Here is a 27,739-nt window from a genome sequence, read left to right on the forward strand (position 1 = left end):
TACAAAGGTCGCCCTTAATCAAGACGCCGAGAATCGGGACGACTACGTATAGCATGATAGAAAGCGCATCACAATACCGATAGCGACCAACAGAAACGGGGCAGCTTCGACACGTTGAATAACTACGACAATGTACCGAAATTGAAGGCTGTACTGAAACAACAAATCAGCAGCTTTGAGACGCTGAGTCGAGCTACCCTACAAGCCAGTTGAGACTCCGGAAGTCCTAACGACCAATTCGTTTGTTTTTTTTTCTATATAATCACACCCGACAGATGAACGGTTGATTGATAGACTTATAAATGCCGTTACTGCGTCCGTGTATTCGGCCGTATCTATCACAGCACGCTCAAAGCACAACCTCAGCATGAAAGACCGCTCAAAATACTTCCGAGATTTTCACGCAGAGAAATTACAGTCAACGTTCGCAGCGTGACACAAAACAAAGCTATTTGATGGGCTGGTCGTAGGCAGTTCGATGTTTGTAGCCTGATGATTCACGGGATGAGCCTAGATGAAGGCACATCAAGGGACATAGGTTTGAGCTGGCTCTGCGAATCCTCTGCCAGTGAAAATATCTGTTGAAGATAGTAGGATACTTGCGCATAGCGCATGATAGGTGAATCATTTAGGGAGATCGCTGCTGCCTTATCCAGCTTAATTTTGCCTATTTACGTTGGTTTAGCAATGCTACACTCTGGAGGCTTGAATAGGATCTGTAAATCAATCGAAATTGTAAAAGATCTTCAGTGTTAACAGGAGTGTAGTTCAAGTATGTTGTTAGGGCATAAGCTTACCATAGTTACAGATACACTTTTATTTACAATCTGTACATAAATAGACATTTTCCTTTTTTTTTATTACTAGTGGCGCCACATTCGTGCACATTGTATAGAAATACATATATATATGTACCGAGAAAGAGCACTAGCCAGATTGACCACGCTTATGATTTGTTGGAAGAATTTTGGGTATAACAAGGTTCATAATGAGCACGAGATAAAACTCTTTACTACATAGTGGAATCAGGCAAACATCGAACCAGAAAATGGTAGAAAAGTGCAATTTATAATAGACGAGCCCCTGTCGATTAGATCACTAGAATATAAATAATACAATAGAATATAACAGTTACGGTGGCAAAAAGCTTGTTATCAATCATCAAAGCCTCCCCATATGATGCCGATAACACTAGTACAATGTGCGCTAAATATAAAGAAAATTGGAAGCTCACGTTTGAAGTATTGAAGTACGTTTGAAATTTCAAAGACTACCAAAGATTAGAAGACGAAGCAATCAAGTAATTTAAGAATTGCCAAAAAGAAAAATTCTCTCCTTGGACTTTTGATGCAGAAACAAAGAGGAGAATAATGATTATCAGCTAGGCCACCCAGTCCTTAGGATCCGTCTTCTACTGTTTGACCGTTTTGAGTCCTCACATTTTCCGCTCGCGGGCAACTTACTATTGAATTCCATTGGAAGTAGCGTATTTACCGAGTTTACACCTATCGATATCGTTTTATTTTCAGAGATAATTTGCAGTTCAAATCTTCAAACCAAAATGGCTTCCAAATAGTTTGGGTCTCGAATTGAAGTTGTGATCGCGACAGATGGCAGCTATATTAAGTCAGTATGACCGCCAGCAATGACGCGTTAAATGATCTGTTTATATTTAGATATAGTCCATCTATATAGAACAGCTTCAGATGCGTAGGTATTCGAAGGCAACCCACAGACCGAACTCGCCTCCAATTAAATATAGATAGAATATTTTATGCGGAAAGGTCAGGCGCTTCTAAACATTGTGCTCAACTGTAGATCTAGCAATAGCAAAATTGCGATTGGACATGGTGCAATTTATGCCCTTTGAAATGGTCCGTACCGCGATGGGGATTTATTGGAGCTGACCAGGACATTATAGCTAATATGAATAGCAACAGGCAATCGATGAGGAGTAGTGATCTGTAAATTTTAAGGAATAAGTGTGGATATCGCAAGTGTAGCGTAGGCCACATGCGGTTCAGGCCATAACCCTGAACCAAAACTCGATCGTAGAAACTATAAGACCTTGGCGGAATTTCATAGTCAACTTTGGCTATGTATGGGCATTGGAAATGTTCTATTCATTTTTGTTTCCATAACAGGTGCTGGATTGTATGGTGCTTGAAATTTTGGAGATCCTATTTCAACACTTCAGATAATAATTTTTGGAGACCGGGATGCATTTCAAGAGCGCCTATCGTCTCACTAGGCCTTGCCAGATAAAAACATAATTGCCCATGTATTTGTTTAGGCTTCTAACAGAAGAACATTTCAAACCCAAGGTGCAGTCCTTTTCGTCGTGGAAACTTTACCCACCAATAACACGTTGTTTGCTGTTAGCTGAAAGACTACTATTTGCGCTGGCTTTGTTTAGCCTATTGATATGGTTCATTTGGGTTGGGTTTTTTCGATGAGGCTAGTAGACAGTACGATCTGTCTTCGATTCTCGTTTCTTCCACACCAACTCACGCTAAACAGAACGATCAAGTGTTTGGCTGGTCTACGCAGCAAAGCCGCTTGAATACCGACTAGACAAGCAGGAACCGTTAGAGCTAACGATAACTGGCTACGCTACGGGACACGCAATGACGAATCTACGTAGAAAATGCTGCTACACTAATAACGGTCTCTTCTATATATACAACAAGCTTCATGCGATAAAGGCTGGTGTACTGATTTTTTGCTTGAGAGATTCATATATTGTCAGATATATTGAAAATAAAACAAATACGTGCCGATCGTCATTCAATCAGAGAGAAGGATACGTTACAATGAAGAGAACTATCGACCGTAAGATATGTCGTCAATTGACCTACCTCCTTTACGTCTCGTTGAAACACTAGAGCATGTCTAACTGTGACTAGTATCCATCTTCCAGATAGCGAATCTCATTTATTTGTGCCGTCCTCTAACTAGGCTTACGTATGGAATTTTTCGTTTACGTTTATCAAAACGACGAGCAGCGTCATTTCACTAACAAGCGAGACCGTTGCTGAACGCTCGGTAGACTGTATTTCATGGAAACATTCTCTTATCTGTTGGGTTGGCAAAGACAGACCTCAAGTCAACAATGCGACGAAGATGATACCTGGTCAAGTCACGCAATAACGTGAAAATCTGTATTAGTAAATAAGTGTAGTCGAATAACGGAGCCACGAGTGCAGTCTCGAGCAAACAGATACAGTGTGCCAGCTTATCTAGCCGTAAATATGGAAAAGCTATACAATAGCTAACCATAGAATAAAACTGCAGCCGATCTGGTTTGAGAAGAAAAGTATAAACTGCTTGAGCAGAGATAGTGATGGATCCTGGTACGTCATTAACGATGGCAACGCTGTTAGTGCTATAGCGGCCTTTAACTTTTCTGTTTAGCCCCCGTCTGTTGATCGATCGCACCCGTGCCCCATTCTGACTATGGATATAGCAATTTTGCAACGGTATTATCAATTTGGACTACGAAAAAGATCCATTAATTAGATGTTGACCGCATCGTCGAGGCTACGAGACCGGAAGCATGTACTACTCTACCTCTCGTTAGAAGTTAGCTAACTGACATCAGCCGCAGACTAATCTATATGATACCTTTTTTTAATAATATGCCGCGCCGCATTTTAAAAAAGTGTCCCAATAGATAGATCCCAATCGTAATTTTCTACCGCTGCCCCGTGTATTATATATGTGAGATGCCGACCGCTACCATTGCGGCCGACGTCGTCAATAAGCCCATGGAGCCAGGATTGGACACTAGCTTCAGCGCTGAAGATCGGCCCAGCAGTGGTTATTCAGTCAAGCTTGATCGATGAAGTCAATCGATTTCTATCAACATCAGGCGCACAGGCGCCATCTTAGGTTATTACCGCCATTTAATGAGCACTAATTTGGCTGCCATTATGGCATTCTACACACAAGTCGACTGCAGGTGTGAAGTGGATGCAGGGTTCAAGGAAGTGGGCTTATTCGCCCAATCGAAAGCACTGTATAAGCCGAACATGGAATTCATTTTCCGACCAAAGTAGCCCGGCGCTTTCGTAGTTTCCTGACAGGAGTTTTCAGACGCTTTTTGGAGTATCCATTGGAATCGGTATGTATACGTATCTATCAGGTACGTGCTGAATTGTCGTTGAAACATTCAGCGTCATCATTCACGCCTATCCAGCCTTGAACCTTTCTAACGTTACATGAGATGACGTTAAATCAGTGAGCTCAGCGGAACTGCATCCTTATGGCAACGGTTCCGAACCCTTCAATTTCGTCCTGTCAGAGCAGGTACGCCTAAAGCGTCCCGTTAAACAAACACATGATAAAGCCACCATCCATAAATGGTAATAATTACATACTAGCGGACATCATGAACTTTCTATATGTAGCTACTAAGGCTCTCTATATCACGTCTTGTGCGTGTTATAATACTACAACATTAATCACTTTGTCCTGATCTCTGACAAGCACTCGGCTGGATAGCACAGCAGAACTGCGTCATTCTATCATTTCTCCTACTTCAGCGACATATTTTCTTTACTGCAATTTGTGTCAGGTACGACAGGTGAAAAAGTGATGATGATGATGATGTTTTGCGTTTGAGGACCATATAGCAAGACTCAATGGAGTCTGATGACCATCTGTCGAAGGCAACTAGGCTTCTGGCAAGAGCGAATCCACTTAACCAGTGCTCTTGATAGCTTGCGAACTCGTAATATAAAGGCGACACTCTCTTTCAAAGTGAACCAACAGCGGGAGGTCCTAATGCTTTTCCATCATTCTTCCTTCTTTTGAAATTACGTAATTTCTTACATGATAATATCTTCATTTAAAGCCAGTATGCACATGATAAATATATAGTCGACCGGCTATAAAAATTAATTGAAAAACATTGTTGTAAAGATTAAGTCAGTCACAGCGATGTTATGAGGCACAGACTGAAGTTAAAGCATTCAACACTTTACGATGAGGAATATGATGGCCCCGCATCCGTAATCGACGACGTATTTGTAGGAACTTGTAGGAAGACAATTTATAGGCATATACGGTTCTATATCTTTTAGCTCATTTCAGGCCACTTTGCTATAACGTCAAACGTCGTCTATGTATGGCGATTTGTATAGCATGTAACATCACGTCCTGAGATGACGCGCCACATTAGTTATTTTTTTCGAAGATAACAACCAAGGCTGGGTCCTATGGCTGGTAATCGAGGCAGAAACACGGATGGTAGAAACAAATCCGCATGGCACGTCGAACTAAGTAGATTAAAACCAATTGTTTGTCAGAGTTCGTGTATACAGGCCAAGCTAATCGACTCCGAGATAATGGCATCTTAAAACCGGCACTCAACAGAAAGCTGAACGTGAAAGTGTCGTTTACGACAAATCGGAAGAGGTCTAACTGTTTCGAAAAAATCAGGCCAGGTGACGTATTTATAAACAACGATGATGATTGCACAACCGCAAAAAACATACCTCAACTACACCAGGAACAATACATCATTCAAATTTAGACTTCTAAAAATATCGTGAAATACATAAAAATAGCAAGCAAACTTATGGGTCGATCATACCTTATGAACATATGAGCGTTACATGAAGGATGTAGCTGGTAAAAAAAAAGTCAATGAAGTCAGACCTGAGACAGAAGGGTTACATATAACCGATAGAGTAGATAACCTAAAGGAACCCTGACGCATAAAAAAGTCAGTTTAAGAAATATGCAAGAAGGGAAAGCTTGGCCATCATATCTCAAAAACGTTTATCACTACCCATTTGTACTATGAAAGTCACAGCACACCGAAAACAACTGCAATGATAGCTATGATACACAAAGACTTTTCACGCCTTTGATATAGTGTCGAGGGGGCAACTTTTCAACAATCTTCAGAAGAAACATTACTGTAAATTTTTCAACGGCCTGCAACGTTCAGAATATTAGACATAGGTTCATAAAAACGCATTTGTCCTGAACGAAAACAAAATCTTGACACCTCTGGGTTCGTCGTTTTTGGTAAGGATTAGTAGTTCGTCAGACATCATGTCAAAGCCAGCCGAAAAGCACGTATAGCTCTTAGGCAAAAACTCTCAGCCAAGACTGTACATCAAGCAGTGTATACCTAGGAGATGAGTAAATAACCTGGCTTGTAAACGTTTGGCGAAACTATGAACAATCGCCAAAAACTATAAATGTTTATAAGACAGACGCAAATGGGACGTTATTTGTGAGCGAACTGTTACAAGTACACACAGACTGTTAGAGTTATTCCTGAATGTTTATTATACTAGGACAATTTACACAATGAGACAAATAACGGTGCCACTTTATAATATGACAGGTATACCGTGGCTGAAAAAGTATATATCTGCCAATGCCACTGATGAGCTTTACATTCACCAGGTCAACGTGCCAACCAGATTAAGACGACCCTAACGCTTACAACAGGCGCGTTCAGCTAGTAACCTTTACATATATCTATTGGCTTAAAATTCGTTCTCCACAAGATTCACAAACGATCAAACCAACACTCAGACGGGCAGTTACCTACGTACACCTATGGACCGTTGAACAGATGGAAAAAAAATAGGAAAAAAACACTTTTGATTGGATAGGTGCAGAAGACGGGTCCTGTCGTACTTTGTTATTTGTTGACCTGATGAATAGAATAGTTCAAGTACGCAATACATGATTTTTTAAGGTGAATAGCTTCCGTTTGGATGGCATTGATACTACTCAAACAACGGGCCCCACAGCCGAACCAGACTTCAATGTAAAACAATGTTACGTAACATATTCCTCAGAAGCTGAATGAAGACAGCGGCAACTAAATTTGTATAGCATGAACGCCACGATTAACTCTGGATTCTCATTTTCTAGATATGGCATGATGTTAGATGAAATAAAGATCTTTATCGAACCAGTATCGAAACGTACGGCTGGCTACTAATATTTCCCAGATTCCACTGATACAATTATCCTGATTTGTAGCTGATCTTCTACGCAGCATACATGCTCAATAACATTCTATTCTAAACACGATACGTTCTGCTACGACATGGTAATTATCAGTGCATGCTTATACCTCAAGTTTAGAGGTTTACGTTCGGATCTGTATTAGAATTCGGTTAGAAGATGCGCGTTCTACAGTTGTTACTGTTTACCTTAAAATCAGAACGTTCTGAGCAGTTCGTCACCTAACATTTGTATGAAAGCTACGGATCTACAACCTGTAGCCTACAATCGGCTATTCTTGAAAACTCAGAAATTTTATGCATGCCCGTACTCAGCAAGTCATTTCCGAGGATCAACTACTCGATACTTTTTCAATAAGATTCACTCTTTCTTGAGTTTCTTGTAGTCTTCTCTCTCTTTCTAGTCTTCCGCAACCAGCTTAAAAGTTGATCAGAGGCTTATCTAAACGTATACTATAATAGATCGTATTAGCATAAAATTTTACGAAAGTCGATTTTAAAAACCCTCTCTCTCTCTCTCTCTCAATATATATATATATATATATATATATATATATATATGTTCCTTAAATAAATTCAACAGTTCGTATTACTACAAGTTTCTGTTGATCCTATTCATATGTAAAGTGTTGTAAGCTGTTTCAAAAGGGTATATTTTTTACGAATAATTATAAAAGTTATGATAGTTATTATTGGAATAGAAACTACCTATGGGCAGATTAGTTGTCCTTCTGTGATTTCCCAGACGATGTCGCCGATGCGAAAGCATTGGCTAGCGAATCATGCCGGTCTCTATTTGCGCTTCAATATACGTATTGTACATCGTGTCCTTATCAGAGGCTTGAAACAGTTCCAAAGCAGACGGCATGATAGTTTGTTGCAATCTCGAGCTGCCTAATCTCAAACGAAACGTGCGATTATGTATTAGGCAACATATTTTCTACATATATGTACATAGACGGCTAAAAGGATATTAATCTATAATAATAATATCCGCTTTGGCAGCCGAAGGCTGACCTTGCACCCTTAATATCTACAGAGGATTATAAGTATAGCGGGACCTCAATCGTAATGCTCTCCCATTAACGTTGATGACCACTGTTCAGTGTTGAGCACGTACTTGAGGTGCTAAGTGCTTGTGATGTTATCGGTTTGAAACTAGCAGCCGATCGGGGGCTTAGGCACAGGGTCGTATTATGAATCACTTTGAATACACTGTTAGGACTAGTGCGTGTGTATTTCAAGGGCGTTATTTGAATGCGGCAAACATCTGGAAAGTAATGGGCATCACTTACTACTTCATTTACATATCACAGAACGTATCTATTATTATCAACTAAGATATGAGGTGTATGGCGGAACAACGTCGCGTTTTCGGAGGGTCCTGTCTCGCCTTTCAGAGGGGCTGGCCATCAAGAGGTGCGTATGGAAAACGCGTTAGTTATCTCGTTTGTGAAGTTATTATGAGTATATCAGTAACTTCAAAGGAGAATTGCCCGTATTTCTCGTTTTACTTTCGGACGATTTGTCCTGAATTTACTTTTTCGTGTACCGACAGCACTCGCACAAATCGCAGCCGTGGCATCATTCCTACGGCCTGCATGGGGTCGATTATCTCGAAGTGCTTGAGACTTTTTTTCGCGCCACCTCTCCCGTAGCCGAAAAAATCATGCAGATCAAGTGACCTTAATACACTAATGCGAAGCATGTCGACACTGTACCTAGTCTATGCACGAGAACATTTGAGGTTTCTTAGTTAGAACTTTTGTCGCCTGCTTTCTCAAACTAAGCCGAGTTTATCATCTCATTCTTTCCTCATTTTTTCTTTAGCTTTTAAGTTCACCTTACTTAAATACTAAATCGGCTTGATTAGCGTAAGCATGTTGTATATTGTTATACCTCTCAGAGAGGCAATAAAGGGGACACTACTCAAAATGATCTTGGTTTAAACCTACGTTTCAAGAGGTAATGCGGCCTTTCACTGCATAGAGCGTAAGATATCCACATGACATACACTTCCTCAAAGTATATGAATAATGATTCCGGTTCAGGAAAATGTTTAGTTTTTTTTTTTTTTTTTTTTTTTTTATATTGACGTAAATGTGTACGTTTGTGTAAAGGATGTCAAAAATCAATAGCGTACGCAGAAGCTCCTTGTCGCCGACGGAAAAGGCTCCACAACACTGTTTTTAAATTATCTGAATCAACGCGACGTTACTTAAAGCGAACTATCTCGGAATTGGGTAGGGAGGGCATCGTTCTCAAGCCTCGGGCGTGGATCATGGCTGAACTAAGGGCGATTAGTAATCAATCACCTCCGCAAGCATCGCTTCTGAAGATGTATAAGGTAGTTCGTTATGCCGATGTGTATGATGTTCGAAAACTAAGATGTACGCGCACTGATTTCCAAATCACAATCGCATTGTGTTGATGCACGACAGGTACCTATCGTTGCATGCAACAATCGCACATATTCACTTTTGTACTGCTATTTTACGATCTGTTGCTATTGATAAATTGACAGTAAATCAAAACATGTCAGAAGTCAGTGACTTATTGATCCGTACGTTTCGCGGTATTTTGGCACGCGCGTATGTGACGAATGGATACGATCTTACAAGCGGAGACTGAACTCAGCTAGTGGACCCATTTCATTATTCCTAGACATTACTAAGTTGTTGAACGTTTCTATAAATGCTGGTGGTTTACACTAGGCACGTTACACTTTTGTTTTGAAACTACTCAAATCAAATTTCCAAAGGCTTATTAAGAAAATCAGCAGCCGCATGAACTGATACATAGTTTTCGTCTGGCTGACTACCATTACCCTGCTAACGTCGATTAGTTCTGCTCGTAAAGTAGAAGTTCGTTGGACCAAATGCCCTTCTGAGTTGTGTTTGTTGAAGACGTAGCTTGTTTCTATTTCTAGTCATGATCAATCCGACTATAGTCAGCTAAATCTGGGTCACGGATCGTTATTGAATCAGTATAAAAAGTAATGCCTACCAGCCGCAGAATGTTCTATTACTTCTAAAACAGGCAGATATCAAGCTTCAATTACACCGTTCTTTTAGCGTCAAAGGAAACATTTTAGCTTAATGGACCGTTCAAGGCATCGCATCCACTCCTGGATGTGTACTAGACTATGCCTATGGGTTATGACGATATGGTTATCGCCTCACTACGAGCCAGTCAAATACCAGTATTCAACAGGTTTCCTTTATCTAGAAGATGGTTTTTCAATGAACACAACAAACACTAGCAACGTTTACATTCTTAAGTCAAATATGACATTTTAGAAGACCTTTCTTTTAGATCTGTGCCATTCAATTACAGTAGACCGCTCTCTTATCATAAACACAAAAAAAAATATTTATGCGTCAGTCACAGTTCGAAACGGTGCATGTCTGTTCTGCAGTAATTTTATAGTAAATTTTTCATGTAACTATTTTTTTTTGCTGTGACGAATTTGTGGATATTTCGCTTACATCACGAAGCGGAATTCTTAGCGTTAAAAGGCTCCCACAGTTCTAGGGGAAGGATTCTGGGAAGGGATTCACCCGCCAAATGGGTATACAAGATGACCATATGAGCGCGCAGGGGAAAAGTAATGGCTAACGAGCATGAAGAAGAAATGAAGACTAACCGGAACCAAGGCCTCGTCTTCGCTTCGAAGGGTTGCCATATCGCAAAAGAGGCCAAAAACGAGGTAATGGAAGTTGGGTCATCCGGGGTCCGGAGCAAAGTGCTTTCTCGGCATGATGGAAAGGTCAAGAGACTTGAAGAAAATTATTGCCAAGACAAAGAGAGCACAGGTAGTCAGACTACTGTTACTAGTAGAAGCCAGTATAATGACCTACTTTTTAATAGACTGTTAAAATCAGATACATATATTTGCGTCTAGTATTTAAATCGGCGCAGTTCTCAGTGAAAAATGGACTGATCTCACTTGAATAACTAAACACACATTCAAAGGGAGCCGATTTGCTATGCAGTCTTAGCAGACAAGTGTTGAGTGGATGCGAAGTGTCGTACGTTCGAAAACGTTTATTGTATGTACTTGTTTCTTCCTAAAAATGAACAAAAACAATGTGCGAGGTGGGTAACTGCGTTCGTAGTAACTTCCAGAGGGAAATCGATGCACTACGAAAATAATACGTTTCCTTTCCTAACTGTGACAATGCTAAGGGAATAGCTTATAATCACTCTACTATATAGTAATTAGTGCCTACATGACCGCATAAAAATGTCTCAGAAACACATCGTATCTCAGAAAATTCATATTGAAATAGCAGATAATGTGATTTTTTAACTGTAACATGATAGACACAGATCAGAGTCTTCTGTTTATGACTAAATTGTTCCTTTACATGAGTGGGTTATCTTGAAAATGGTCAGAGGATTAGTGTGCTTGGTCAAAAATAAGTGACACATTGAAACACTTTTTATAATACTCATACTATCAAGTTAATATTTGATCAGGATAATATATATGAGCGAGACAAATATAATTTGTAAAGTCAAAGAGGAGGAATAAGCCATAGCTATCAAATCGTACTGCCTGAACCACTACGTATAGAAACAGCAGAAGCACCGTTTTCATGGACCCGCCTGGACATTGCCTACATATATATGGAACTTTAAGACAAACCTTCTTCTACCCTATAATAGTGGAAAGTTGCAAATACAGCAACGGGCAGTTAAGTCAAACTTATAGATACCATATTACTTTCTATTCGGGATTCAGGCTAGTCTACGGCGAAAAACAAAAACATGGTAACATTATCTATATTCAATCTTCGATACGCTTAATCGTTGTCTCGGTAAATACCAGAACTCACCCTCACCGATATGTTCTGTCAGCTTGAATCAGATATCACATGCCAAAGTATTATGGGTTTATGGAAAATATAATCAGACAATGATGTCACACTCGTACATGTCTATAAGAAACTATAGCTTACGTCCTCGTTACCCATCTTCCCTGTACTTTCGTGGAAAGAATATTGGTTTTGGCTTCTGATCATTCCAAGAACGAGTTCACAGAATCTGCATTGTTTGGTTAGTTCATTTTCAGGTATTCCTTGTCTGTTTTAATATCCGTCTGTTCGTGCGTGACTAGTCAGAGTTAAATTATTCTGGAGGTTAAAGGAGTTTCGAATACAGAGCAAAGGGCAGTAGAACCATTACTAAGAGTCAGTGGCATACGATTGTTGAGCGATACTTTCAGCTCAGGCAATTCTAGTTGCGTAACCTTCAAATATAGAGACACAAGTTTACACACAACCTTATTTGGAAGTTACCGAGAAGTCACTGGCCGCATTCTGCTTTACTTAACCTGACAGAGTGTTTTTTTTTTACACAAGAACTAACCTGGCGAGTTTCGTTCTATTGCATGATTATTATGTTCTGAGACCGTGAACCAGCACCCTTTCATAGAACGATACGTTCGCACGAAATGAACACAGACTGTCCGTATGTGCATTGTATATCTAAGATATTATAGATCCTAACGTTAATTGGGCATCATGGGTCCATGTCGATTGGGCCTTAATGTCAATTTTCTTGGACAACTTTCATGACAGTGGTTGAAAATTTGTAAAAGTTTCTAAGTTTAAAAGTTACTTAGTTTCTCTAACTATACATATATGATAAGAACGCATTTTTAAAAATAATAATAACACATATTACGCCATAAAGTTAAAGGTCGTTTTCTCCAGAAAATGACTGAGAATTTCTGAAAAATTGAATAGTTTGGTAACTTCAGTTTTCGACCAGTCCAGTGTTCACAGTTTCGTATTGAAGTAATTAAATAATCATAATAAATAGATGATGTCTTATTGCAAAATAATGCCGTTTCAGGCTATTACTTTTCTAGGATAGCGCAGTAACGGCTTAATTGCATTAAAAAAACGAGAGAATTGAGATAATGGAATAGAGTACCTGAAAAAAGGTCAGGAGGTTGCTTTTAGGATACGTTAGTGAAGTAACTGAACAATCGAAACAAGGTAACCGAATTACTAATGCAATGTAATCAAATTTCTAAGACGGGGTAATACAATTAGACAGTCACTTGAATGGTGCAAACGTTTTAACAACGTGAATTAGGGTGTTGAAGACCAACGAGATGATGTCCGGACCCGAAGGACAACAACGCACTGGCTCGAAGAGGCTAACCACGACAGCACAGCCTCGAGTCTAAAGGCTCTGTCGGCTAAAACTGGTGTTTCATTGTAACGTGTTATATAATCGCGATTCAAATATCCCTTGAATCGATTCTAGGCTGATTGAAAATACTCCATGTTCAATTTGCGGAGTTTTAGTCGCCATAGACAACGCATGATTTAACCTACCGCCAGCCAGAGAAGAAAACATCACTCTGGAGGGTCCGAACGTAAGATGATGCTAACACTTAAATGGACAGTCAGGGCATCTGCTACTGTAAGCTACTTATCGAAACCAATGAATAGGGCTTCTTATCTCGACTTTCTCAACAGATGTATAAATTGTTGGTATGGCAGTTCAACACAGTCTGGTTACTTGATGAAAATGCCAGCTTCATTGGAAGCAAAGGAATATTTAATGTTGGCTTTGATTCGCTTATCTTTTCGGTATAGGTTCGTATGGTTACGAGGCTTCCCGAACTCCAAAAAAGGCAACTAGTGGACAAGCATGTCTTGCTATCGATTTACTTCGATATGTCGTGGATAGAAAAAATCAGATATAGGACTACAAATGATAAGTATATGGTTGTCCAAAAACTGCCTAAGCTCTGAGACAAGCGTGAGAGGACCTAAACAACTGAAATAAACATATCCAAATTCTCGCTACTATTCAGCTGTAGGTAATTTTTCTATCGAGTTGTTTCCATATTCCTTGGGCCCAACTAGAAACCCATGACGGGGGCTGAGGTTGGTCTGTTATTTATTCCTGTCTGAAGGCTAACAGGATCGGGCGGGTGGATTAAGGACAGGGGACGAAAAGAAGGTTGCAGGATCTCATGCATAGCTTAGCTGCTATTTGGCCGTTTCATCTAGTTCATTTCCGGATTTGCGTGAGCAGCTAATCTCTATTGAGCACCAGATCAGCAGTCTATTCTGTCTGTACAAGCGGCAAAATCTAGCCTAACGGTACAAAGCACTTGAAGTCGAAACGACCTCTAACCTGTCATTGTAGAATAGCATTCAACATATTGAGAGTAGTTCTGTTCTACACGTTACAACTCTTCGAAGTTACTTTGTAAAATTCTACCTATTCTACTACTTAGAGCAACAAAAGTAAAATAAAAGATCAAGCTTACAAATATGCTCGCATCAATGAATGTGTATATACGTGCGGATTTGAGTCAGAGGGCCTACGTAAGAGCAATGTGAACTACGCAGGAAATGCATCACGGACATCGTTTGTTAGAAAAATGTACTGCTTTACTGGGGTGGTGTGGCAACAGTTATTATGAACAGTCACACGAACTATGATGAATCGTCTACAGAATTTTGTATCTGTTGCCTATAATTCCCGGGTACTTGCCTGTCTTTCGCGAATATGGTTTCCATTTTACCTTGGAAATTTTTAGGTGACACAGCCAGCCATTTTATTATATAAGCGGCACACATAATCAACGTATCACCAAACCACGCTGTGCTTATTTTCTAGAGGACACGGCGAATGGGGCACACCCACGCCGTGATAAAAGTTGCAGAAGCTGCCAACCGCGACCGAAAGCGAGACAGAGATGACATTTATCCATACAAATCGACTCATCTTGACATATACGCCATATTCTTATTGATACATCAGAACGTCACACATATGTTAATGAATCTCATGTAACTATTTTTGTACTTTTGCAATAAATTACCCATGTAATTGCTGAACTTCTCCGTTTATCGATGATTTTACTGTCTCTATGGTGAAATATAAACAGCACGTAGGTACGCGTTTCTGGACAGCGAAATGGAAACATTTAAGAGCAAATGGTTGGACGGCAAAGCTGTCCTTGCTTGTACAAGGAGGCAACTCTATCACTGTTTTAGGTTCAAGAGGCAATTGGACAACTTTTCTCAGAGGCATAATATGCATTTTTGTCAACATGCCCACGAGATGCAATGATAAGCAAGTAGAATCATATATAATGACGACGTCTGTCAATTATTGTATAATAATAATTATATATAATAAGGAACTCTGTGATACCTTCCAGGTTTATTCGAAGGCGTGAATGCTTATAAACAAAGATAGATGAACATTTGCTACCCCAAGTAATCTTAGAAGATCTGATACCCACTTATTTGCCATTTCTGTAAACCTTTTCTTTTGCTCCGTATATTTTCGCACGTAAAATTCATGCATCAGACTGTAGTGTCGTTGTGGCGGACTGAGACGGCCGCCAAATTTATAAGCATGATGTTCAAAATCTAATTCCGAGCATTAAATCATTGTCTAGACTGAATATCGTCACACATGCCCCTAATATTCTTGGAGAAAGCGATGCCTAGGACGATTGATGTGTCCTGCCAAGAAAGATCCTGTCACAGAAGGATTCCTGCTTACCTAACTACTAGTTGTAGCTCAGGTCATTGTTTGGTCTATTTCTACCGCGGTGAAAACTAGATTTTCGCAAGTCAAATGCTGATATTCAGTCGGACCACCGGAACAATTATCCAGCTGTCAACAAAGATACACGACTCAAAAGAGGTTCCCGAGAAAGAGCCCGAGGTTATCAATGTAAAATTTCCCTCTTCTCTTCATCTACGAATATGCCTGTTTCTATATAGGGTAAGATACTTGGTGGGGTATTTTCGTGGAAAAATTACTACTTTCTAATATCTCCTTCTTATACTGAAGCTATATTTATCTCTCGTCTCCTTATGTATACCCTGCTTAAACACTTTTAATGATAAACATACGGCGCTATCCAACTGAAAAAAGTGTCGTTCATTCTGCAAATACTAATATTACAGGTACACGGAACACTAAAGAAATATTTTTTCCATGAGCTAGAAGAGCGACCGCAATGAGGACGGTTTGTGTTGCGTTATCGGCCATATATTTAATTTTATTGGGTGCGTCCATGTGTCCGCGGCTGCAAAAAAATCGAAAGCACATTGAATTGTTCTTAAAAGATAAACTGATTGAGACTATCGGGAATTGCTATCAGCTCGATAATAATTAACACTAGCCAGTGCCGTGGAATTCAGTTTAGCAATCGACCTCTTTACGGGGCGCACCTGATCTAGCTAGCAAGTTTTTTCGGTATTAGTTACCCTGCTTGCGGTGCGCTAACTCACAGACAGTCACCGTAAGCCATTGTGCTCACCAATGCTGAGTCGTTTGTTCATTTTTACATCTGACCATCTCCACCAGTTTGTGTCTGGCTTTCGGTGGCCAGTTGTTCGTGTCTCAAATCATGAATCAACGGCTTTCTATTAGAGGCGGCCAAAACTTAATGTTAGAAGTAGACGCTGGCTCCCTCTTTAGCTTCCACGTGCACCTATGAGGGAGGCAGTTAGTCCAATAGTTCAAGCGAGAGAAAGAAAGATCGAATAGTAGCGACTTCCCCATTTCTAGCTCTTGAAAGTAGCGTTGTTGATGGCGGCGTCGGCTAGCGGTGGAACCTGTCAGAAGCTTGTAGAAAGGTCTTTTCTAAGCTGATCGGATACTTTTCGCTCGACACCTCTCTCTTTCGCTTCGATTTATTTTTCTTTCTCTCGACTGTAAGCAGTACAATCAGAGATACACCGAGCAATATAGTCAGAAATACACTGCTTCTCTGATGCTGGAACGGTCCCAACAGTGGCCTCCGGTGGCAGCGACTTCAGGCACAACGACAATGACATTGTTGCTTCTGTTGAAGTCTTTGCTACAGCTGCTGCCGCTGCAACGAAATCTGCTGTCAGACAAAGCGGGTCGCACAGCGACATCGGGGAAGGCCCTGCCGTGTTTTTTCGTATAGTCGGCGCCCCATACGTTCGCCGTTACTGCCGCTTCTGCGTCGGGAGCCCGGATCTCCTAAACCCGGAAACCAGCGAACACTAGGCAACATTCAGTCTGTCGGACCCGCCAGCAGACTGAGCAGAAAATTCTAAGGCACATTTGCTTGCTGTGACGGCATATTTTTGGAGCCAAAGACCGTGTGTGTGTAACGAGCGGTACAAAGCACCTCGAGTACGTAGGGGTGTCCGCTGAAAAGCGTTAGCGGCGTCTGCAACGTTCTCGCATAACGGTGTACGTTTTCAAACATGTTCCATCGCACCGTGGTATATTTCGCAATGGCGCGTGTGGTGCCGAGGTTAACACATATATAAATATGAAAGAACTGTCACTGTCCACATATTGAGTGGGCGGGTGACAGCCAAGATAGCAGGCTCTAACGTATACTCATATGCGAATAAGGACAGGCCAAGTGTTAGAGAATACTACTTCTATCCCACTCCAAAAGTTGTCTCGTCTCTATAAAAAGCTCTATGACTGTACAAACGCTAAGATTCCAAATTTTTGATCACTGCACATCGAAACGAGGTTGAATGATATAAAGCCTCGGAGCGTATGAAGTGCTATTGTCGAAAGCAGAAATGACGGATGAATTATAGCAATTCTCAGATGTGGCAAAATTGACAGATTTTGTCTTCAGAACTCTGGCGAACTTCGGTTCATTGCTGAAGTTTAGATGTAGCAAGCCAAAGCGTTCATGTTTGTTTCAGCAGTCAAAGTCGATTTTATGCTTTTCTAAGTACTGCATTTTACGTTTAATTGAGTTTAAAATGTGGCCGTGCAGTGCGGTTATGCTCAACGTGCAGTAACGCTTAATAAATATAGTCTCTACTTCTCCCATGTAACGATAATAATAGTTTCAACACGGATCTGACGAAGCCATCACCAGAGGAGCTTTTCATTTTTTGTAAAAAAGGATAAGATAAAAAATCGTTTGATACGTCACAGGAGCTATTTTTACGAGCTAAGTTTCTCACATATTTAGATTTCAGCTGTTACATTCTTAGACATTATTGTGGTTATCATTATTCCGCATTCTACCTGTGATTTGCGCGTATCTCAAAGGCGACCTCTATCTCCTTAAGACAACGAGATGCCATCATTCTTAACGACAATCGTCTTTGCATTGTTTGTTATTTGTACACTCTGCTGACATGCTGTCGCCACTGATGACCCGCAATATGCTTTATCGACGCTTACGCCCTATGTCATAAAAAATATGACCTTAGGTCCTAGAAGTATAACTTCTCCGTACCTTGTATTTTCAAAGTGTGTACTTGTTTGCGTTACCCACTATTATCCTTCGCTTTTTCGCCAGCGTTTTGCCTTTCCATGCATCTGCAGAAGTGAACGAATCGGTTTCATTGGTAACTGCTCATTATCAATCTGTTCATGACCGTTAGATATCATCACAGGGATTCAGGACGGCGTCATTATTAGAGTGAAATGATCATATCTATTTTTTTTTAACCGCTAGAATAAAAATGTGACACAAGAAAAAGCGATTGTTTCGATAGTGGCTGACGAAACGCTCTGGGCGTTGCCACGTTATCGACGGGAAGCAGCAGGCCGATATTCCACTGTATTATTCTTAAGCTTCGTCTTCATCTATCTATAATATTTACATACATACCTTTTGATAAAAACGAAGTAACAGGTAGCACGTGGAGTAGACGAGGTGATATGGTGACCGCCGGAATAGTCGATCCGATCAGCTAGTCTTTAACAAATTCGGGAGCAGCAATGACTACAATAGATGTTGATACCGATTAAACGAAACCTTTAGCGACGGTCGACTGTAATGATGGGCTTCACGTTTTTTGCTCGCCTGTGTGGGCCAGATGGGGCTAGCTCTGGCGAAAGACCATCAAATAGCTCGATGCCTATCTAATTTAAAAGTGACTGTATCGCACGTTGGAAATTAGTTTTGCTCATAAAATATGACGAACAAATAATTGCCAACATTATGCAAACAAATTTTCCAAGATGAACAAACTGAGATATATATATATCAGACGACGACATTTCCATGAAAAATGGTTATGGAAATGTCATCGTGTGATCACGGAATTACGGATCATACGAAGACCGACCGTTCTCTATTCACGTACCTTTCGCATACATTTTTCTACGTGGTGTAAAGCAAATCATTCCAGTTTATAGTGTTATCCAAGATTAATTATTGAACTCTTGTGTTTTTCCAGTACCTTTGAAATTAAAACACGTTCAGATATTACCCATATGGAATTTCTGTACGGTGCGGGGGTCTCACACACAGAGTCTGTGAACGAATCCAGTAGCTGCGAATAGAGTAAAACGGGTCCCATGATTTGAATACAAGAACGCGTCTAAATACCCAATGCACTAACAACTCGGAGAGAACTACTCGTTTCGATTTAGGTCATCATGAGGATGAATAATCAATGATATGGACGCATGTAAACCAAAATTTTCCATAGACTGATTTTTTTGAGGTTATTATATGTAGAATTGGATTTGCGATAATAACGCTTCTAAGGAATCGATGACCCAGGGGCAGATGTACACTTATTAACCGCGGTGTCATTGTATGACCGACAAGTACAATACACTCGGTCATCTAGCCCAAATTTTGCGGGACACACGTTTTCTTTTAGCTCAAGGTAACTTTTGCCGTTGGATTTTCTCAAAGTTTGCGCCTTTATTAACCAGTATCGCTATATATCTGATAGCATCGGCTACGTCAAGCCCTAAAATATGCTTCCAAAGGGATCCGCTTGAATCATATTCATCTGTAAACAGTTTCGCGGGGCAACCGATATCTGCTATCTCATGAACTCTCCCATACTCATGGACTTACTTTCCCCTACGGTACTCTATATCTCAAGAAGTAACGAGTCGAAAGTAAACATTAGTCACAACGGCACTGAGATAATTTTAAATTACACTAAGCTTTGACGGATCAGTTGCTCGCTGAAGAAACAAACGAAAGGGGCATCGGCAAGGAAGATGTCTTTGGTACCCATAATCTAATAATGGATACATTTAACATAAACGCCTATAGTGAAAAGAAACAATATTACAGCCTTTCCTTTTAACTAAAACAATTCCAGCGTAATTACCATCAGTAAAAGCTCCAGATATCGAACAAAAGGAAAAAGCAGTAGATGGCTTTTTGGGTAATTTTTTTACTTTGCGTCTTTTTATTGAAACCTAGGTAGGCGGGCAGTCAACCTACTCACGACATGACTAGGAATAAATGAACAACTATCGAGGCTCATGCCGTCGGCCGCTAGGTTTCTGGGCCGACATTTATGCGTCTTAATAGACTTCTTACGGGTATCCAGCCGGTAAATTTTCAGCCAATCATTGCTTTCTAGACCAGGCACGTATGAATACTAGGTTGAACACTTGGAATAACACGTCTATTTCGTTGTTACGTGGTCAGCCATTTTGTGCGATTATAACGATGGACGTGCAAGTCCAGGCACTCATTGATTCAAGTCCTCCTTGACGCAAAAGAATTGAACGTTTATCACAGATAGGACGACAGGTATATATATATATATATATATAAATATATATATATATATATATATATATATATATATACGTGTTCTGTACATATGTGTAAACGGATCGGCGACAGTAAATTGTATTGCTGACATTCAGTGTCTTAAAACTGCTCAAGAACCGGACAGTACAATTTGATACATTCTGCTGTCGCTCGACGTTTAAGTGCTATACATTTGTTAAATATCAATGTTCCGCCAGGTCTCATTGGTCCGTCGTTCGGTTTACATCTTTATCCTCTCGTTTTCTACCATTTCTTCTTCTTCTTATCCTTTCCACCTTATGCTCCTAAAACTTGTCTGCATTTAAGCCAACGGACATTCACCTATATTCTTTCTACATTTTTGCCCGATTATTGTGCCGCCAACAGACGCCGCCAGCGCCTTGACAACCAGCGCCATCGCCACTGCGCTGAAGCCTTTAATTCGAATATTTAATTTTTGCTTGCCGACGCCAGCTGTTTGTTAGTTGGTTAGACTAATTAGAGTTTGCTGGTGCAGGCATTACCAGTCACGATCGTATCGACGAAGCGCTGATAAATTACAATAAGGTACATAAGTGTGATTCATAACAACGTCTAAGATCGCAGCAGGTTTCACCCTCACCAGTATCTCGACTCTCTATTGCCACTTCGACTATGTCCGCTATGGCTGCTTTTGGTACTCCTGCCACTAACGCCCCTTACTCCTGTCATTACGTCTACTATTCCACCCGGTCCAATTAGTAATCACTACATTATCTCATCTTCATTGTTCGCTGCATTGTTTGTCATCTTCCTCTTTTCAACTTCTTTTTCGTCTGCTGTCCGTTTGTGCGGTATTCTTCAGGTTCTCTATCTCGCGATCACCAACGGCTCTGCCAGCTCCTTTCTCGTCTGCTGCTGCTGCTGCTGTTGTTGTTGATGTTAATTCTCATGTCATCAAGTCATCGGATCTGGAAGAAAATGGACGGAAAGGGCGAGAATTGGCGAGGGAATTCGAGGGGGAGCTGAGGCAATCGAACTCGAAAACCGAGAGCGTCTTGGAACAAAAACATTCATTGACAGTGTTGCTATCCCTCCCTGTTACGGCTCTTCGATTGGGAGGAGACGTCTGCAGATACGGTCAAATGATTGATTAAGAACATAAACCAGACAGCGCAATAAACCGGCCAACGAGCAAGGCGACGACAGCGGTGCTAGTTCTGCTGTCTTCAGAGTGGCAGTGGACGCGACTCCAGCACAGTCAAAAGATAGAGGCAAGAAAAACTGCTAAACGAGTCAACAATGAAAACGACAGTCATACACCCTTCTGTCGTCATACAGTGCGTGCCTATCTTTCAACCTCTCGACCTACCCACAATCAGGACGAACGAGCCGGGCTCTTGAATCGGTGGACATGCTATCAGATAGACTAGCGGCATTCCTGCAGGCGCTGGGCCGCCTATTGCGGTAGCAGTAGCAGTAGTAGTTTCACTAACAGCGGCAGCAGCAGCCTCACGAAGACCAGGAGGCTATGAAACTGTTCGTGTCTCCCAAGCGGTAACAACAACGCTGGACCTGTCGTCCCGGCCTCCAGTGTTTTACTCATTTTTGCTTCCTTTATCGTTCGTTCTTCCATTACAGCTACTTTTGTCGCCGCTATTGCTACTGCTGTTAGCGTGGCGGGTGCTATTGAGAAAGTGTTGCGGTGGGCTGTATCAGCGACAGGTGAGGCAGCTGCCGTTGCTAAGGCTGTATCGGGCGTTGACGGGACCCGGCTGCGGGTGCTGGTAAAAGCAGCTGTACGTCTTTAGTCGGTGGCTAATAGGCAGAGCGAACGGCTAGCGGAGGCCGTCATCGCTCGGATACATGGAAGGGTAACGGAAGGTCTAACGCAACGATGGAATGCACGAAAAACTGCCGGCTAACAAACAAGCTAACCGTTCCTGCTGGCGGACCCAATCGTTCCGAAGCCCAATTCGCTATTTAGCACTTCAATCTCACTGTTATCCCCGTTGAGTCGTTGGCGTTGTCGTCGGCTGGGCGGTCGGGCCACCGCTGATCAGAAACAACAGCATGCGACAGAGAAGAAGGTGTCGCCGAATACGAAAACGAACATCGGGAGAAGGGTGAGCAAAGACAGAGAGGAAAGGCAATTAGACACAAACACACACTTATAGGCACATGCAACTGCTCTAATACAAAAACGTGTATATAGAAACGCGTAGAACGTAGCTCTGGGAACTGGGACAAGCACAGGCGAAACCGAGGGATGAGAACGTCATCGAAAGAATGACCAAAATGAACAGAAAAATCGACATGGACGCTTCTGCTGCTGGCAGTACTTGTAATTGTTGCTGTTATATTAAAAGCATTAAAAGTGGTATCCGGAAGTACAAAGTGGCAAAACCCTATTGTGGAAGCAGCACGGCCCGATGATGCACATGGTTTATTTTTATAAAAATGCATTAGGAGAAGCGTGAGAGGAAGGATAAAGGAAAAAAGCGGCAATATTGTTACCATTGGTTTGCTGTACCTATATACTGGTATGCGATCTTGTTGCTTGCGCACGCTCACTTCCGCTACATATATCTGTAGTATAATAATAATTATATGAAATTATTCTAGGGCATTTGATGAACGACGAAGAGAGCTATCAAAATCTATTTCAATTCAGGTTCTATTTATTACGCATCAGTGTAGCGTAGTTGTACGTACGTTACGTGTTATTGTTAAAAATTATGCATTTTAAGGAGAGCTACTCCGAGAAGTATATTCAAAGGCGAACTGTAAATTCAGTCTTGAACCGGTTAAATAAAATCAGCTACAAACTGGCTTCTATCATTGTTTACGTCCATAAAATCCTAGAGTTCTTTAAACAAAATCCTGAAGAGTTTCTGTCGCTAGACTTTCGCTGTTAGAAAAGTTTGTATTTTTAATTTCTTGAGCGAGCTATAATTATAGTTCTGCTGAACTATAATTTGCTATATTATTTATATTAAGAAGTTATATTGAACAGAATTGAATGTCTTTCTAGGTGAACGAGACAACAAGAGTGTGTCTACGGTTCGTAAGAGTGTAGCTTCCTACGGACGAGATCTTGCTTGGCCGTTATACGTACCCCAGGAGATATCAAGGTAGCACACCCGCTATTACTGTTTTAACGCTGGAAAATGAAAGCCGATGCAGACTTGCAAGCAATTTCAGTGAAAAAGAATATGCATTTAGCAGTGAACGTATTATATATTACTATGTTATAGTTCTCTCTGAGCTGACGACAGACCGTCCCGCGGTACGGACCAATTTATATCCATATATTATAGATAAAGATCGTATGTAGCGGTGCATTTTGGACAAGCTGTACGAGAAACTGAGAACTTCAACCCAATTCACATATAATGTCAACTGCCAACTAAGCCCTTTAGGTCGATGATAAAGGACGCAGCTATAGTTAAAGGTTGACAACATCAACTTCGATAATGAATCGATCGATAGCGGCTCCTTCACCTTCAAGAGGCCCCGTTTCATCAGACGATTCGAAATCGTATGGCATAGAGCTATCGATTTCCTTAGCGTGAAAATTATAGTCAAATTTGCATTAATTTTCCAGAATGTCAGCACAATTCGAACCGAAAAATGGCTGCCGAAGCATAGTTTGGGTGCCTCAAAAAAATCGAGCCTCTCCCCAGCCTTCAACGGGTCGCCATCGCATCAGTGTCGTGCTACGCCGCGCATAGGACGAAAGGGCAAAGCAGAATCCACCTAAAAACGCCAACTTTTTCGTTCGATCAGCTCCCACTAGAGTAAGTACGGGGCGTACCGGAAGAGAGAAACATGGGGCCTGATTGAAAACTTTCCGCTTGCTACACAATGAAGAGTGAACATCGCAAGGATAGCTATGTACCTAAAGTATTACTAGCTGAGAAAGAACTGATAACAAAATCTAGCGACAAGAATATGTCATGCGCATATATATGTATGTGTATATATATATATATATATATATATATATATATATATATAAAAACTCGTTATAATGAATGCATCCAGCTGTAGAATAACGGAAATAGGTACCGGAGAACGTACTTGCGCATGGGTTAATGTTACTGAGTTTATTCTTAGATAATCTTTAAAATACGGAAATGCTCTGTTTCATATGTACAAGGCATGACCTATAGCTGAACGACTATCGGAAAAATGGATCCGTCTGTCAAATAGATGTACCGAAATGCTAAAAAACTTTGGAAAAGACTTTTTGACAGTGAACTCGAACTGTTTGCAAGGTTCCCTGCTTTGTTAAAATGAAAATAACGCTGGGTCTTGTTTTTATAATGGAGAGAAAAGAAAAATTATGCGCATTATCCATTGGTAGTGGTACCAACCGGCTTTTCCTTCGATTATGGAGATGATTCCGTTATTGTGTGGTACCTATGTATTTATCGTTGCATTTCGTAGAGATGCGTTAAGCATACGATACATTTAGATACTCATTAGTGCAGAGCAGCGTAACTAATTCAAATAAGCCAACGTAAAATTGAAGATATCCTGGTTATTTTAGTCAAGACGTTTCTTTTCTCGGCGAACTGCCGTTGCTGTCTATTTTCCTATTCGTTGAAATAAGTAACGTCTTTTTATATGTACATTATGTATACGTGTCGACTAGCTCGAAAACGTTGCTAACTATTTCTGTGACTGTTTAGATACGGACTTGGCTTGATAAGAAAACTCTATTATGGAAAAAAACACGCTCTAGAGAAATCAGTGTCGCTCAGTTTTCTTATAGATCCTAGTACAAGTCAGGTCTGAGCTGCCGTTTCAGGATGTTTTATTAAATATTCTTTTTGGACATTTGCAAAAAATACCAATATAAATCTTACTTAGTTTTTCAAGTTCTACACAAAAAGCACACATTTAAGTTTAGAAATGAATTAAGCTTCTTTTTCTCCTGCCATAGAATCGAATGTTTTTCCCAGACAAAGGCTGAAAGTGTCGAAGGCATGACGTTTCCGCATTGACTGCTTGCTTCAGTTCTCGGCCAGCTTAAGTTTTTGGTATAATTGTCAAAGCTAAGGTTAGTTTTATTCTGAAATCACGTAGTACTTGCGCGAGCCTGCCGGGCCAACGATTGTCAGGATATTTTACACGCACCAATAGGCACCTGCTACATAATGTCTACGCCGGTCTCACACAATGACCATAACATCATAGCAAAACATCTGACTTAGGCTAAATCAACAATCTAAGCTAAGTAATACGATTAAATTACTAAAACAGGGTACTGACGCAGTAAAATCGAACACCAACGGTGCGGTAGGCTTACCAGGCCAGGATGATGACTGGAACACTGCAACGCGTAAGCTACCAGGACAAGACAAGGACGTTTGTGTACCAAAAAAAATTTTAAAAAATTACCCAGCTTGGCTTTACAACCCCTTTTCAGCCGACACAGGTCTAAGCTAGTTCAGATTAGGGCAGGTTACAGAATGGTGTTCAACAAAATCTAGTCGTCTATGTCCTGCGCAAAAAACGACTGGTAAACACAGCCGCGTGTGGTAATGCGTTGCGCTGTATGTTAGGACGCGTACAAATCGACAAGCGATAGGTACCCGCTCCCGATATTTGCTTAGATAGCTTTTCAGTTGTACGTCTTTCGCTTGTAGTCTCCATATCCTGTGTACTCTTTCATAGCATACATTGGTGCTCTTTCATTTTAGAATGGGCCATTGTTTATAGATCGCGAGCTTTTTTATAGGTGTCCTATGCAGTTGACTGAAACAGTAAGTTTTTCACGCAAAACCATTATTTTTTCAGCTCAAATATATCTTAAAGTGCATATCTTTGCGTTAATATGCTCGCTAACAATAATCCTTGAATACAAACTAATTACTCAAATAAAATACTCGGGTAGTTTAAACGTTGTTATCTTTCTTTCCTAGTGTGACATAGCTTTCAGAAGAAACGTCTGAACAGATGAATCAAGGCATACACGCGATTTTTTAGAGAAACTTGTTGTTGTTGGATGCAATGAACTACCCGTACACTGAAGATCATCTGTGAAAACCGATGGGCTGATTGATCTTATCACAATCAGGTAGCGTCAGCCTCGAATCAACCTATTATTACAAACTGGAAACGTCAGTGTATTGATATATCAATCATTCTGTTCTAACGCGTCAATCTTGAACGCAGAAAAATATCCCGTCGCGTCTGTATAATGCGAGACCAACTTTCGTTGACCCTTTCTTACCTTACTGGACGGTTAGTTGCAATGTACTGGCAGTGGCGATGCGGCAATAGAGCGAAAAAAAATATTATCCAATGGCTCTTTGTGGTTTCATTGATCAAGTAAATTTGGTCTACCTCAAGGTCGTCCGACTGACGTCTCTGCTGACGTTCCATAATTCAGGCCTCGTTGTGAAGCATTACGGAGAGGACCAATACCGATATTCACCTGCATCGCCCAATAACAGTAAAGTTTGACTGTATTTTTTCATAATCTGCCCAGGCAGCGACTGGTTGACCCACCAGTTGGTGTCTGGTCGTTGTTGGTTGACAGACTGCCCATGAATGTTCTCTACAAAGCGATGTAGTTTTGTACGGCATAGTCCTGTTCCACAGAACATCAGAAAATCGCATGAGGGAATGAATCCTTGTTTGAGTCGGCTGGTCTTGGTCAAAATCAGCGAGGACGTTTGTTGCCTACCGAGGACCTAGTAGAATACGATGTGCATTGTGGTCGCGTACTTGTATTTATAATAGAGCGATAAAGCGAAGATTCAGCTATTCGTAACGTTTGGATAGTAATGAAATAAACCATGCAGAATTGTGTCTTAGAAGGTCGACCTTGCGTCATGGAGTACCACGATTAATTATTGAATACAACTTCATTGTCAAGTTTAGGGGAGTAGGCCCTAAGAAGATTGAAGGCTACGTGCCGTAACGCTTAGATTCTAACAGGTTACTGACAAGTAGCTGTGAGGAACAGACCGTCTTACGTTAGGACAAATATATATAGAAATATCCGCGGTAAAGTTCTGCAGCTGGGTTTGCTGTGGAACCGCATTGGTTCACATATGCACCTTTTATTCACACCTCGCTGTGCTCAATAGATCAGAGAGTCGCAGTAATTTAATTAAACACACAACTGGTAACAATAGCCAAAGAGCGGCCGGTGTATACTCAAACGGCAAATACCAATTTATTTGGAAAGCAATTGCCCCCAAAAAAGCTATAGATTCGCATA

The 27,739-nt window shown here is 40.8% G+C and overlaps 1 long non-coding RNA gene across 1 annotated transcript in view; it reads left to right on the forward strand.

Moving 5' to 3' along the window:
• LOC111264207 (uncharacterized) overlaps nt 1-26,410 on the forward strand; it is a 44,124-nt gene extending 17,714 nt beyond the window's left edge. The window contains exons 2-4 of the long non-coding RNA XR_002682750.2: nt 21,365-22,625; nt 23,534-23,633; nt 24,107-26,410. This is a non-coding gene — a long non-coding RNA (uncharacterized LOC111264207). The remainder of the gene's footprint in view (nt 1-21,364; nt 22,626-23,533; nt 23,634-24,106) is intronic.
• The last annotated feature ends 1,329 nt before the right edge of the window (nt 26,411-27,739 follow it).

This window comes from Varroa jacobsoni, unplaced genomic scaffold (assembly GCF_002532875.2).
Source record: "Varroa jacobsoni isolate VJ856 unplaced genomic scaffold, vjacob_1.0 scaffold_832, whole genome shotgun sequence".
Taxonomy (NCBI): domain Eukaryota; kingdom Metazoa; phylum Arthropoda; class Arachnida; order Mesostigmata; family Varroidae; genus Varroa; species Varroa jacobsoni.